The following is a 12958-nucleotide window of genomic DNA, read 5'->3' as shown; positions in this document are numbered from 1 at the left end:
GCCTTCCTGAATGACATCGGACCTGTCTCACTTCATAATCTACCCTGACTATTCTGCAATGCCCTCAATTCTCATGGGTCCTAAATGCCTAAATGTGAACCAACTATCAGCACTTGTTCACCTCCTAGTTCCAAATGTGCACCTCGAACAATAACCTCTGAGTCCAGTCTCCAGAACATATGCATGAAGAATAGGAAAGGCTCCAAGAGTGAAAATCAGATCTGGCCTATGGCCTACCTTCTCCAAAGCCAGTCTTGCAGGCTCACGGGTTGTCACTGATTTAAGAGGCAGATGGAGCAATTCTGTAAGGTTTATTGAATGGGTGGGTAAAAAGTGAACGACAGCTACAAATTCAGGAATAAAACTCTTAGTTATTAAAGTCATTCCAGGCATGGCCAGAGGGATGCAGGGCTGGCCTTCCCTGTCCACGGTCCTCCGAGGCAGCTGAAGTCTCCCATGTCTGGACCCCGAATCTTGTGCAGATTGAACAGTGGATCCGGGGTGCTCTAAGCAGGCAGCAGGGAGCAGCTCTAAGCAGGCAGCAGGGAGCACCACATGACGCTTCATGTGGTGGCCTCACTCTCTATTCTCTGCCCCTCTGGTGTCCATAAACACCACCAAGAGATTCTGCAACAGAGAACAAGTGAGACCAGTGATTCAAAGTTCCCATCTGCATAAGCACAGACCAGTCGGGCCTCTGGCTGTGGGTTCCAGCTCTTGGCATCAACTCACCATGGTAAGAAATACCAGCAAACCCAGATCCCAGGTCACCAACTCCATGGTCTTAGGACTTCCTTGGACTGTCCTTGAATCTAAGGCTGAGACCTAAGAGGGTAAGAAAGCATACAAGTATTTAGTCTCCAGGGCCATCTCCTCCTCCCCAAGCTGACACCACGGAGAGGGGTCCCATTCAAGCAGGGCAAAGCTCCTCATTCAGGCACACCAAATTAAAAATCCCAACAGAAAGGACACAAAAGGACAAACATCTTAGTTCTGTTTTTCTTTCAAACAGTTCACAATCGGGGCAAATGACCAGCTAGAGTGATCCACAGGAATACAGCTTTCCTAGTCCCACCTACAACTTTCTCCATTTATTCGACATTACTGATAGCGCCTGGAGAAACAATACGGATTTCACATTTCATGAAACAAAGCCCGTGATTCACAATTCTCACGTGTGCCCTTCACTGCTATCTGAATTCATGCCAGCGTGGGGCCCAAAGAGAAATGCAGACTGGTTTCTGGCAGGAGGATCCCTAACATGAAAAGACAAAATGAACCCTCAGAAGTCAGCGGGTGGGTCTAGTCATCATATCACACGGGCCTACAAAGGCCCAAGCTCTGAAGGGCTGGCAGGAAAAAGGCTGCAGCATGGGAAAGCTCCAGGGTTTGAAAGGGAAGGCTGGGCCAACGCAGGGAAAACATCTCTTAGCACTCCTACCCCTGCACTATGAATGATCGGGGCACAGGCAACCCCATGGTCATTTTTGGATACAAGAACAGGGAAGGACAGAAGAGAGCCAGCAAGGGAGGGAGGCTGGTGTCAAGGGCCTGAGGAATGGCCTGAGACAGGGAGAGCAGCTGAGCTGAGCAGAGGCCTAGCCACGGCCACTGTGTGTACTTCTAAGACCCCAAAAGGAGTCAAGACACTTTCAGCATTTAAAAAATGGAAATGCTTTTGGGTTGGAAAAGGTCAGGAGCATGTGGTCCTAACATCATACATGCACACCCCGAATGAAAAACTCACTGCTAATCCAGATCACAGCATACTGCGGACACCAGCGCTCAAGCAGGGAGGAAGGTTCCCCCAGGGAACTCACTTTACCCATCCAGATTTCTGGAGGCCCTTCCTCTGCAACAGCCACTGAAGGCATGTGAGAAGACAGCCTCACAGCAGGACAGAACGGGGAACCACGGGATACCACTTTTACCTTGTTTCCCCTACATCATCCAAGCCCCAGGAATAGCATATGACTCTGTAGGATGCAAAAAAACATATTCCAGACAACAGTCTAAAAATCTCACCTTAGGGACCCATGGTCCAGAGCCCTGCTGCTATGAAGACGACACATCCCATGGAGCCTCGGCACACAGCGGACCCACCTGAAACAGACACAGAGAACACTTAACACAGGGGCTGGGAGATCATAAGCATCCCACAAATGCCACTGTCTCTGTTAGTACTTACAGCCACATTATTGTCTCAGGAACAAGAAAAACGTAACTCTAGGAAGGGGTCGGCAGACTGTGAGAGAAATGGCATCTATGCTAACTGATGTGCCCGCTGTGTGCTGCTTATCAGTATACATTAAATAGACCCAGCTATCCCTTTTCTGGACACATACTCAACAGAGATCAAATCACACCTCACAAAGACATCTGCACTCCAATATTCACTGCGGCATTACTACCAATCACCAAGATACAGAAACAATCTAAGTCACCATCAACAGATGAATGGAAAAAGAAAATGTGGCATACACACACACACACACACACACACACACAAAAAAAACAAAACATTCACCCATAAAAAGAAGACCCTTGGCCGGGCGCGGTGGCTCACACCTGTAATCCCAGTACTTTGGGAGGCCGAAGTGGGTGGATCACCTGAGGTCAGGAGTTCAAGACCAGACTGACCAACATGGTGAAACCCTATCTCTACTAAAAATACAAAAAATTAGCCGGGCGTGGTGGCACATACCTGTAATCCCAGCTACTCGGGAGGCTGAGGCAGGAGAATCACTTGAACCTGGAGGCGGAGGTTGCAGTGAGCTGAGACTGTGCCACTGCACTCCAGCCTGGGCTACAAGAGCAAAACTCCAGTTCAGAAAAAAAAAAAAAAAAAAAAAAAAGAAGGCGACGACGACGACCCTGGGCTAGGCATGGTGGCCCATGCCTATAATCCCAGCACTTTTGGAGGCCAAGGCAGAAGGATGGTTTGAGCCCAGGAGTTGGAGACCAGCCTGGGCAACATCGTGAAACCCCATCTGTAAAAAAAATACAAAAATTAACCAGGCATGGTGGCATGTACCTGCAGTCCCATCTACCCAGGGGGATGAGGTGGGAGGGTCACTTAAGCCCAGGTAACAGAGGGAGACCTGGTCTCAAAAAAAAAAAAAAAAAAAGAGAGAGAGAGAGAGAGAGAAAGATCCTGTCATTTGCCACAACATGGATGGACCTGGAGGATACTATGTTAAACGAAATAAACTAGACACAGACAAACAGTGCATATCTCACTTATGTGTGCAATGTTAAAAAAAAAAATTAAAAAAAGGTCAAGCATACACAGATAGAGAATAAAATGGCGATTATCATGGGCATGAGCTGGAGGAAATAAGGAGATGTAGGTCAAAGGACACCAAGTAGCAGATACACAGGATGAGTAAGTTTAGATGGCTCATGCACAACATAAGGGATTTCTGTTAAGTAGATTTCAGCTGCTCCTCACACACATTAAAAACGGTGACTATGTGAGATGCCAGATATGTTCATCGGCTTCACCACAGTAACCACCGTGCTATCTATATCCGTCCCATTATTCTATAACATCATGTTGTAAACTTCAAATATAGACAATAAAAATTTTAACAACAGGTTGGGTGTGGTGGCTCCTGCCTGTAATCCCAACACTTTGGGAGGCTGAGGCAAGTGGATCACATGAGACCAGCCTGGCCAACATAGTGAAACCCTATCTCTACTAAAAATACAAAAATTAGCTGGGCATGGTGGTGTACATCTTTAATCCCAGCTACTCGGGAGACTGAAGCGCAAGAATCACTGAACCCGGGAGGCAGAGGTTGCAGTGAGCTGTGTTTGCACCACTGCACTCCAGCCTGGGCAACAGAGCGAGACTCTGTCTTAAAAATAAAAATTAAAAACAAAAGGATGCCGAGGTCAGAAGGCTTTTGGAGCAGGCTATGTCTGGCAGTGATCAGCACAGACCTGGGATGGGTAACGAACAGGTGGGGTGGGAGAGCCCCACGCCCACCATCTAGTGTGTAAGAGCTGTGTTCATACATCTGACTATACCGCACATTGTCTCCCTCAATTACTACTCCAGCCCTTGCCACTGTAATCTAAGGCCAGAGGGAAAATCCACCCCTGGTGGACCACGGACGCTGCTCACGGCCAGGACTGAAGGTGGACTGTAACAGCTGGCTTGCTCTAGGACATTTTTAACCCCAGCACTGCTCAATGGGATAAGCCTTGTCACCTTACAACAATGTGTCTTCTCATTTACTTTGTGTCCAGGTGCAACATGTCAGTTACCAGGCATGACGTGAAACAAGACAGAGGCACTGCCCTGAGGAAGCTCACAGCAGAGGGGGCATGAGAAGCAAACCAAGAATCCCCAGACAGTGTGACCAGTGCTGACAGGTGGGAAGGAGTGTGATGGGGAGGCAGACAGAGCTTCTGCGTGTAGCTCTAGGAAGGGGTAACCACTATTGTGGCTCCAAAACCAGCTCAGAGACATAAACTCAGTGAGGCAGGTCTCTGCTTCACCGTCCTTTCCTTTAGCCTCTGAGTACCCTCCACCATGCTGGGCACAAGGGGCACTCAATGAACCACACAGCACCAGTGTATGGTAGATGGACATAACAATGGCTTCTTAGGAAACGAAGGTTGCCATGTGGAGGTTACTGGGAGAAGGTGCTATATAATCTGCATGCTTTTTACAAGCGGATGAGGTGCTTCCATTCAGCCCACCACCACTAGACTGCCAACTGCCCTCGAAGTTCCCCCAAATAAACCCTGTTTCCTTCACTGGCTCCAGGTCTCTTCTCCGGCCTGTTGAACCTGGCGCCATCCCTAATGAGGAAACAGGGGTCTGGCATGACAACCAGGAACCAGGAGGTAACATCACTGATGAGAATAAAGACATGTACGAAAGCTCCAGAGTTTGGAAGGGACAGGAGTGGACCCTCCAAACACGGGGAAGTGCTTTCATTGATTCCTCTCCCTGCACTATCAATGACCAGGGCACAGGCAGCCCACGATCACTTTCGAATACAGGGGGCAAAACAGGGCAGTGAGTGAGCTGAGAGGGGAGGCATTGCCAGCAGCTTAGGAAGAACCCAAACTAAGAGACCTGGAAACAAGTCAGTGACCAGATTCGCAGCCTAGAATTGCAGCAGCTGCTTCTGATTCTCAAAGATTTCTAACATGCTTTGATTTCTCAAACTTGAACACGAGTAAGAATCACCTGGAGAGCATGTTAAGCCAGATTGCTGGCTCCAGCCCCAAAACTTCTGATATAGTAGGTCGGGACAGGGCTAAGCACTTGCACTTCTTACAAGTTCCCAAGTAATAGGGATGGTGCCTGGTTCTGGGACCACAGTTTGAGAACCACTACTTCAATGTTTCCCTCATAAGATAATGAGAGGGAAGATCAACTCTGGGTGAAACGTTGAGAATTCACTGGCTTAGGAAGTTAGGACTGTGTGATACTACTATCCATACATCGGCCAGGCATGGGCTTACTATCCATAATCCCAGCACTTTGGGAAGAAAAGGTGGAAGGATTGCTTGAGCCCAGGAATTCAAAACAAGCCCGAGCAACATGGTGAGACTCCGCCTCTACAGAAAAATTTTAAAAATTAGCTGGGTGCAGCAGCATGTACCTGTGGTCCCAGTGACTCAGGAAGCTGAGGTGGAGGATCACTTGAGCCCAGGTCGAGGCTGCAGTGAGCCATCACTGCACCACTGCACTCCAGGCTGGGTGACAGTGAGACCCTGTCTCAAAAAAAAAAAAAAAAAAAATCCGTAAATCACTTGATAACAAAGATTGTCACCAAGTCCAGAGAAAACCACTAGTTAATTGCCTGCCTCCAAAATGCAGTACTCCTCCCACTTCAACAAACTAGGCCAATCCACACTAGGATGACTCAGAGCCCAAGGGGAGCTCTGTAACCCCACCGTGCTTCACACAGTGGAGTGGCAGAGGAGGAAAAGAGGGTGTCACATGTCCCTGTGGGCCTCAGTTGAGGAGCAAGCAATGGGAAGCAGCCTCTGCCTCCCTTCTAGTGACCTCAAAGCCTTCGTCCTTGCAGCCTGAACACCAGTGCATTCTCTAGAGAAGCACCCAAGATTCATACCTTACAAGCACCACAGTTCAGCCTCTTCTTGAAGAAATGTCACCTGGGGCCACTGGGCCCACAGGACAGAGGTCAGCTGACAATCCTGCAATGACAAGAAGCCACACACATCACTTCTTATAACACATCCCACTATCCAACATGTTCAACAGGAAAAAGCGACCTCTCAATTAGGGTGGGGTAGGCTAGAAGGCGGCTGCATCAGTGACTTCCACTTGGTCCTCCCTCTCTAGCTTTATTCCTGATCTTACAACTCCACCCATTCCTCCAGCCAACCTGAGAACCAGTCACCCTCAGGGGAGCCCTGAAGGCCAGCACAAAAGGCAGAGGAATTAAGAGCTGGAACGGTGGCCAGTGAGTGACACCAACGCACACCTCAGAGGGGCAAGAAAGCAGGCGAAACTCTTGGGTGGGAAGTGAGGGAAGTGTTTTGCCTCTCAGAACACAGCTATGCTGCCCTTGCAGCAATGAACACTTTCTCTTTCTTATGACAAACCCTTCAGGACCCCCTATTCCAGGCCAATGACATGTAAAGATGTAAAGATGTTACCCTATCCTGTCCCCAAGTTACACACATACACGCGGTCAGCCCTGCTCACCCCAACCTCAAAGTCTCCCTCATGTTGTCCCCTCTTCCCTGGTACATGTGCTCCTCACCTCCCCTCCTATTCAAGTGCTATAGAAACCACCTTCAGGAAGTTACTTCATGGAAATTCTGTGGATATCACTGTACATGCCAATATTGCACTCATTCAAAACTGTGCTATCCACCGCGATGCACCACAACTCACTATACATCACATTCCCTTCCCATGAGCCGGACTGATGCTCTACAACCCAGATCCACGCCTCTATACACAGAGCCTGGTTTCTGCAAAGAGAGGTCAAGCTGAGAAAGACCTAAGCATGATGTCCCCCAGCACTGACTCTCATGTGGCAGCCAAGAAAGCACCAGACTCCTCAAGGGCTGGCAGGAGAAAAACAGGAGTGTGTGAAAGCTTTAGGGTTCGGATGGGATAGGGTGGACCCTCCAAACACGGGGACAACTTCTTCCGGTGTTCCTCTCCCTGCACTATCAATGACCTAGGCACAGGCAGCCCATGATCACTTTCGGATGCAGGAGCAGAAAAGGACACAAGGAGAGTCAGGAAGAGCAGGAGGATGGCACCAGGGCCTGTGGGATGACCCAAGTTAGGGACAGTACAAGACTCCTGCAGCTGCCATCTGTCCTGCAAAATCCCATAAAACCTAACCACCAAAGGGACTCAAAGGGGAGACACCTCTGACAAAAGCCCTGGAAAAATCTGGGGACTAGAGAGCAGGATCATGAGGTCACATCCGTAAAAATCAATTCTGCCCTACCTTTGTTTTCTGTATCAGGAAATTGAGATTCAAAACAGGTCAGACGGCCCTTTGCTGGTATCTGGGAACTTGGCTCTAGAGATGTTCCCAGTCAACAGTTTATTGATCAGAGCTGTTCACTGGACACAGTCTCTCTATGCAAATAATGTGGTACAGGCGCCTGTTTTCCTCCTGGAAGTCTGGAATTCTGGTGCATGCTAGGCCGATGGTGTCTACATAACCAGCTCCCAGTAAAAACCCCGGGCATGGAGTCCCTACTGGGCTTCCCTGGGCAGAAACACTGCACACAGGCTGAAAGCATTTTCACTGCTGAGGGGAGAGTGGGTTCCACGTATTTCTGAGGGAGGGAGAGAGCATGAGGAAGCCGGCACAGGGATTCCTCCAGACTCAATCTGCATCATTTTTCCTGAGTCATTTGGCTGTGGACCCCTACAGTGTCGCTATGATAAATCTAAACCATTGATTACAACTGGAAAGAAAATGGTCAGAGCCAGGTGGTGGCAGAGGAAGAACTAAGGGCCAGATACGGACGGCCCTTAATCCAGCCATTTTCCATTATGACTTGCTGCTGCTGCACTGCAGGAAAAGCCCCAGCACTCGCCCCGGGCAGGTCCCTGCAGGGGCCTCCTCCTCCACAGCCCCTGAAGGCACAGGAGGGCCAGCTCCAATCCAGGTTTCCCAGGGAAGAGGAGTCTGGATCTGGGAATCCATGGGATGCGGCCCCTCTTCTCATCCTCACCTCTCCCTACATCACCACTAAAGCACCAGAAATAAGGGAACGTGACTTTATAGGGTGCAAAAAGCCAAAGTTCCAGAGATGGACCCGAAACCTTACCTTGGGCCCTGCGGTCTGCCACTCTCCTGCGTCCCAACACCTCTCACCAGGCCTCTCTACACAGTGTTGCGAAAATGCTGACTAAACTGTTCTCACCTGAATAGCCAGAACGAAACAGCAGCTCATCTCTAAGAAAGGGGGCTGGAGAACTTCTAAGGCAGGGATGACAACCGCTTCATCTGTCAGGCCAACTGTTACTAAGTTCAAGAGGATGCTGGGACCGTGATGTTCTTGGGACTGACTGTGCTGTTTCTCCAGCAGCGTCTGGCGAGCACCGAGGAGGTTGTGGGGAAGCCGTGTGGAGGCTGCTGCCATAAATCCCTCAGTGATATTCTCCCCTGCCTGTCTCTGGTCCTTGATTCCTTTCCCCACAAGCTGGGGCGAAAATCCTCCCCAGTGGCCATATAAGGTCAAGGCCAACAGAACTGAGTCACCTCAGAATCCTCTGAAGGGGAAATCTGCTCCCACCAATCCCACGTAGGTGCTGACTCAGTATTTTTCTCCAACACCACAAAATGCAATGAACCCATCTCCTAACAATGGAGGGACTCTCCCTTTCTTGTTGTTCTTTCTTGAGACAGGGTCTCACCCTGTGGCCCAGGCTGAGTGCAGTGGCACGCCTATGGCTCACTGCCGCCTTGACCTCCTGGGCTCAAGAGAGCCTCCTGCCTCAACCTCCTGAGTACTTGGGACTACAGGGGCAGGCACCGCCACGCATGGCCAATTTTTAGTTCTTATAGAGGCGGGGTTGCTCAGGCTGCAGTTTATCCTTTGTCCCACGCTGTCGGAATACTGACCATCTGGCAGACAGAACAAAGTAGGGAACAAAATTCAGACACTACCCTTAAGACCACAGCAAAGAGGGCCAGGAGACAAGTCAGGCAACAATTTCTGTGGGGTCAGCTTGGTGCAGAGGGGGTTGGATAAGGACGCGGAAGGAGAGGTGTGGAGGCAGAGAAAGCTTCCGGGAGGAAGGAGCAGGGCTGCCCTGTCTCAGCTCCACACCCAGCCCTTCTGCTCCTTGAGGCCAAACCCTTCACCTCACACCCTTCCCTCACGTCTCACACTAACCTGCCCTGGGCCAGGGAGAAGCGCAACACAACTCAGTAGACGATGCCAGGCACCAGGAGGCATCGAAGAGGTGGTGGGAGGGAGGAGGTGTGGGAAAGCTCCGGGGGTTGGGAGAGACAGGAGCGCACCCTCCAAACACGGGGAAGTGCTCCCGGCAGTTCCTCTCCCTGCACCACCAATGACCAGGGCACGGGCAGCCCATGATCACTTTCGAATGCAGGGTCAGAAAGCGCAGAGGGCAAGCCCAGAAAGGAGGCCAATGCCAGCATTCTGGGCAATGGTCTTACCTAGAACAGAACCGCTGACATTGCAACGAGCAGACTTACAGCCTAAGATTACAGGTGCGACTTCTGATTCCCCGAGATCACTTACCACTCCCTGCCAGAAGCTGAAAGGAAGGTAAACACCGGCAGAAATATTGAGAATCCTGGGGCTCTTCTCAAAGACTGGGCTGGCCGGGCGTGGTGGCTCACGCCTGTAATCCCAGCACTTCGGGGGGCCGAGGCAGGTGGCTCATCTGAGGTCAGGAGTTCCAGACCAGCCTGTCCAATACGGTGAAACCCCAACTCTACTAAAAATACAAAAAAAAATTAGCCAGGCGTGGTGGCGGGCACCTGTAATCCCAGCTACTCGGGAGGCTGAGGCAGGAGAACCACTTGAACCCAGAAAGCGGAGGTTGCAGTGAGCCAAGATTGTGCCACTGCACTCCAGCCTGGGCAACGCAGGGACACTCTGTCTCAAAAGAAAATAAAAATAAAAATAAAAATTGGTCAGGCACAGTGGCTCACACCTGTAATCCCAGCACTTTGGGAGGCTGAGGCGGGTGGATCACCAGAGGTCAGGAGTTCGAGACCAGCCTGATCAACACAGTGAAACCCCATCTCTACTAAAAATACAAAAAACGAGCCAGGCGTCATGGCAAGCACCTGTAATCCCAAACGCTCAGGAGGCTGAGGGAGGAGAATCACTTGAACTCGGGAGGTGGAGGTTGCAGTGAGCCGAGATCACGCCACTGCACTCCAGTCTGGGCGACTGAGCGAGACTCTGTCTCAATAAGTAAATAAATAAATAAATAAATAAATAAATAAAACAAACAGACAGACTGGGCTGGAGGGTAGCAACATTGGCTATCTGTTCCACTGAGGCTCACAGAAGACCACTCAGCCAGCCACTGGGTATGAATCCAGGCTTGAATCGGAAACGCAGCCCCTCTGTCCATTCCAACACACGGTTTTCCTCTCAACATCACAGGGTCTTTCTCAAGGACTCTCAGAGCCCAAATCAAGCTCAGGGAGCACCTTCTCGGCAGCAGCCCCTGAAGGCAGAAGAGGGTCCAAACCCGTCCCTGCCTGCTGAGGAAGCAAAGACGGGAGCAAAGTGAAGCAGCCTTCATCTGTGCCCTCGCTCCCCACCCCTCAGCACCCAATCACCTCTGGCCTCACAGCCTGCAGAGAACTCGAGCTCTAGGGAACTGAGCAGAACCCCACTTACCTGGGACCTCAGAATCCATGCTCTCCCAGAGGACACCTCTCACACACATGGGGCAGCAGTCGTGTGACACTCCTGCGGGGCACAAAAAGCCAAGATGTGACTGATGCACTTGACACTGCTTATGGCAAGTCCAGGAAACCACAACATTCACCCACAGAAAACACACCTGGGGAATCAGGGTCTCAGGAGACGAATGTACTAACAGCTTGTCTAGCCCATCTCGGGTCACTGACACAGTCCCCTGAGGTCGTCCCGTCTGAAATGGACAATGGTTCCTCTCCACAGGAGGAAAACCTTGTAACTTTTCCTTTATTACCAATAACCAAGACACAAGCAGCCTGTAATCACTTTGCACACAGGGGCAGAAAAAGATCCAGGGCTTGTTGAAATCGGAGACCAGTGTCAGAAGCCTGGAAAATGGCCTGAGCCGGGACAGTGGCACAGCAGAGCACAGGATGAAGCAGCTTCCGTCTTGTCCCACATAAATGGAACCTGCCCCAACCAGGAGAGGTAAAGGAAAGACCCTCCAGATGAGAAGCTGGCAGAGTTCTTCGGACGTGGAAGACAGGGACTGTGTGATCTTAAGAAAAATCACCTCAGTGTACTCCTGTTCTCCAGATGAGGAAACTGAGGATCATAAAAAGAACCAAAGCTAGAGAGTGGTGGTAAGGCGTTCAGGACCAGGATACAAGTAGGTTTGATGCCAAAGCCCTCCAGCTTTTGAGTCAGATATTCCAAGACACAACAATGATAAGGGATCCCTGAAGACACTAAACCTAAGCAGGCACAAGAGAAACCCAATGCGTTCATGATGGCCCCAAAGAGGGTAAAACTGGGGCCAGCACAAAGACACCCTCACCTCACTTCTGTCTACTTCCCAGACGTCACGCCCAGGGAACCTGCATGCACCCACTCTTGCGGGACACAAAGCCCCAGATCTCCAGAGGACAGACCTCGTGGAACACCATGGTCCACCTGCTTCCTGGCAGGACGGAGACACCTCTCATGGGCCCCACTGCACCAATCAACCTCCTCTGCCAGAATCAAGAAGCCCTGGATGAGCTATCTAGACGTCACCTGGTCAAACCTGTTCTGGAAAGGACAAGGAGAAGACTGGCACAGAACCAGGTGGTAAACGTTTCCTAAAAGTTGGCTGGTGTTAACAGTGGTTCACGGTCTCAGCAACACGAAAAGAGTTCGTCTAGAGAAGAACCACACATCAGGGACAGCTAAAGTCTCATCTTATGCACATATTGTTGAATTTGTGATCCTGACACAGTATACTGAAGGGGACTCTGAACCTAGGGCAGGTTCTGGTGTGGCACACCAGCGTGGCGGAGTCTGGCATACACAGTAAGGGCTATTTCGGGCAGGATGGCCCATCTGTCATCTGTGGGTCAGGGCTGATTACACATCTCACTCTTCTATCAGCCATGCCTACCTACACCTCTGGCTTTGGTCCTTGACATCACAATGACAATCCTGTGGGGAAATTCATCCTGGTGGCCCACGGACAAGACCGTCAAGGGGAACACCATGGGATGACCACTGGGCCAGTGGGAAATAGCTCTGACCACCCCCACACAGGCTGCCTCGCTCAAAAGTATTCCACTGACATGCAACAAGGTGACATGCAAAGCCCTGTCACCTTACAATTCTAAGTCTTTAGGCTGGAATGCAGTCCAGGCTGCAGCACAGGCTGGAATGCAGTAGCACAATCTCGGCTCACTGCAACCTCCACCTCCTGGCGCATGCCACCTGGCGTGTGTGTGTGTGTGTGTGCGTGTGTGTGTGTGTGTGTGTGTGTTATCGAGACAGGTTTTTGCCATGTTGCCCAGGCTGGTCTTCAACTCCTGGGCTCAAGCGATCCACCCACCTCAGTCTCACAAAATGCTAGGATTACAGGTGTGAGCCACCACGGCCAGCCACAATTGTCTTTTTCCAGCTCCTGTGTTTTGTTTTTTGTTAGGGACATAGTCTCACCCTGTAGCCTAGGCTGGAGTGCAGGGGCGTGATCTTGGCTCACTGCAACCTCCACCTCCTGTGTTCAAACGATTCTGGTGTGCCTCAGCCTCCTGAGTAGCTGGAATTATAGGCATGT

At 50.6% G+C, this 12958-nt stretch overlaps 1 long non-coding RNA gene across 1 annotated transcript in view; it reads right to left on the bottom strand.

Annotated features, from left to right (window-relative positions):
• Positions 1–294: 294 nt before the first annotated feature.
• The window catches only part of LOC105535783, a 15982-nt gene continuing 3318 nt past the window's right edge, over positions 295–12958 (bottom strand). Inside the window, exons 3-6 of the long non-coding RNA XR_001005500.1 lie at positions 10858–10929; positions 6099–6183; positions 733–825; positions 295–627 (exon numbers count right to left, since the gene is read on the bottom strand). This is a non-coding gene — a long non-coding RNA (uncharacterized LOC105535783). The remainder of the gene's footprint in view (positions 628–732; positions 826–6098; positions 6184–10857; positions 10930–12958) is intronic.

The sequence above is a fragment of the Mandrillus leucophaeus genome, unplaced genomic scaffold, assembly GCF_000951045.1.
Source record: "Mandrillus leucophaeus isolate KB7577 unplaced genomic scaffold, Mleu.le_1.0 Scaffold150, whole genome shotgun sequence".
NCBI lineage: Eukaryota > Metazoa > Chordata > Mammalia > Primates > Cercopithecidae > Mandrillus > Mandrillus leucophaeus.
This window is presented reverse-complemented; position numbering and strand designations above follow the sequence as displayed.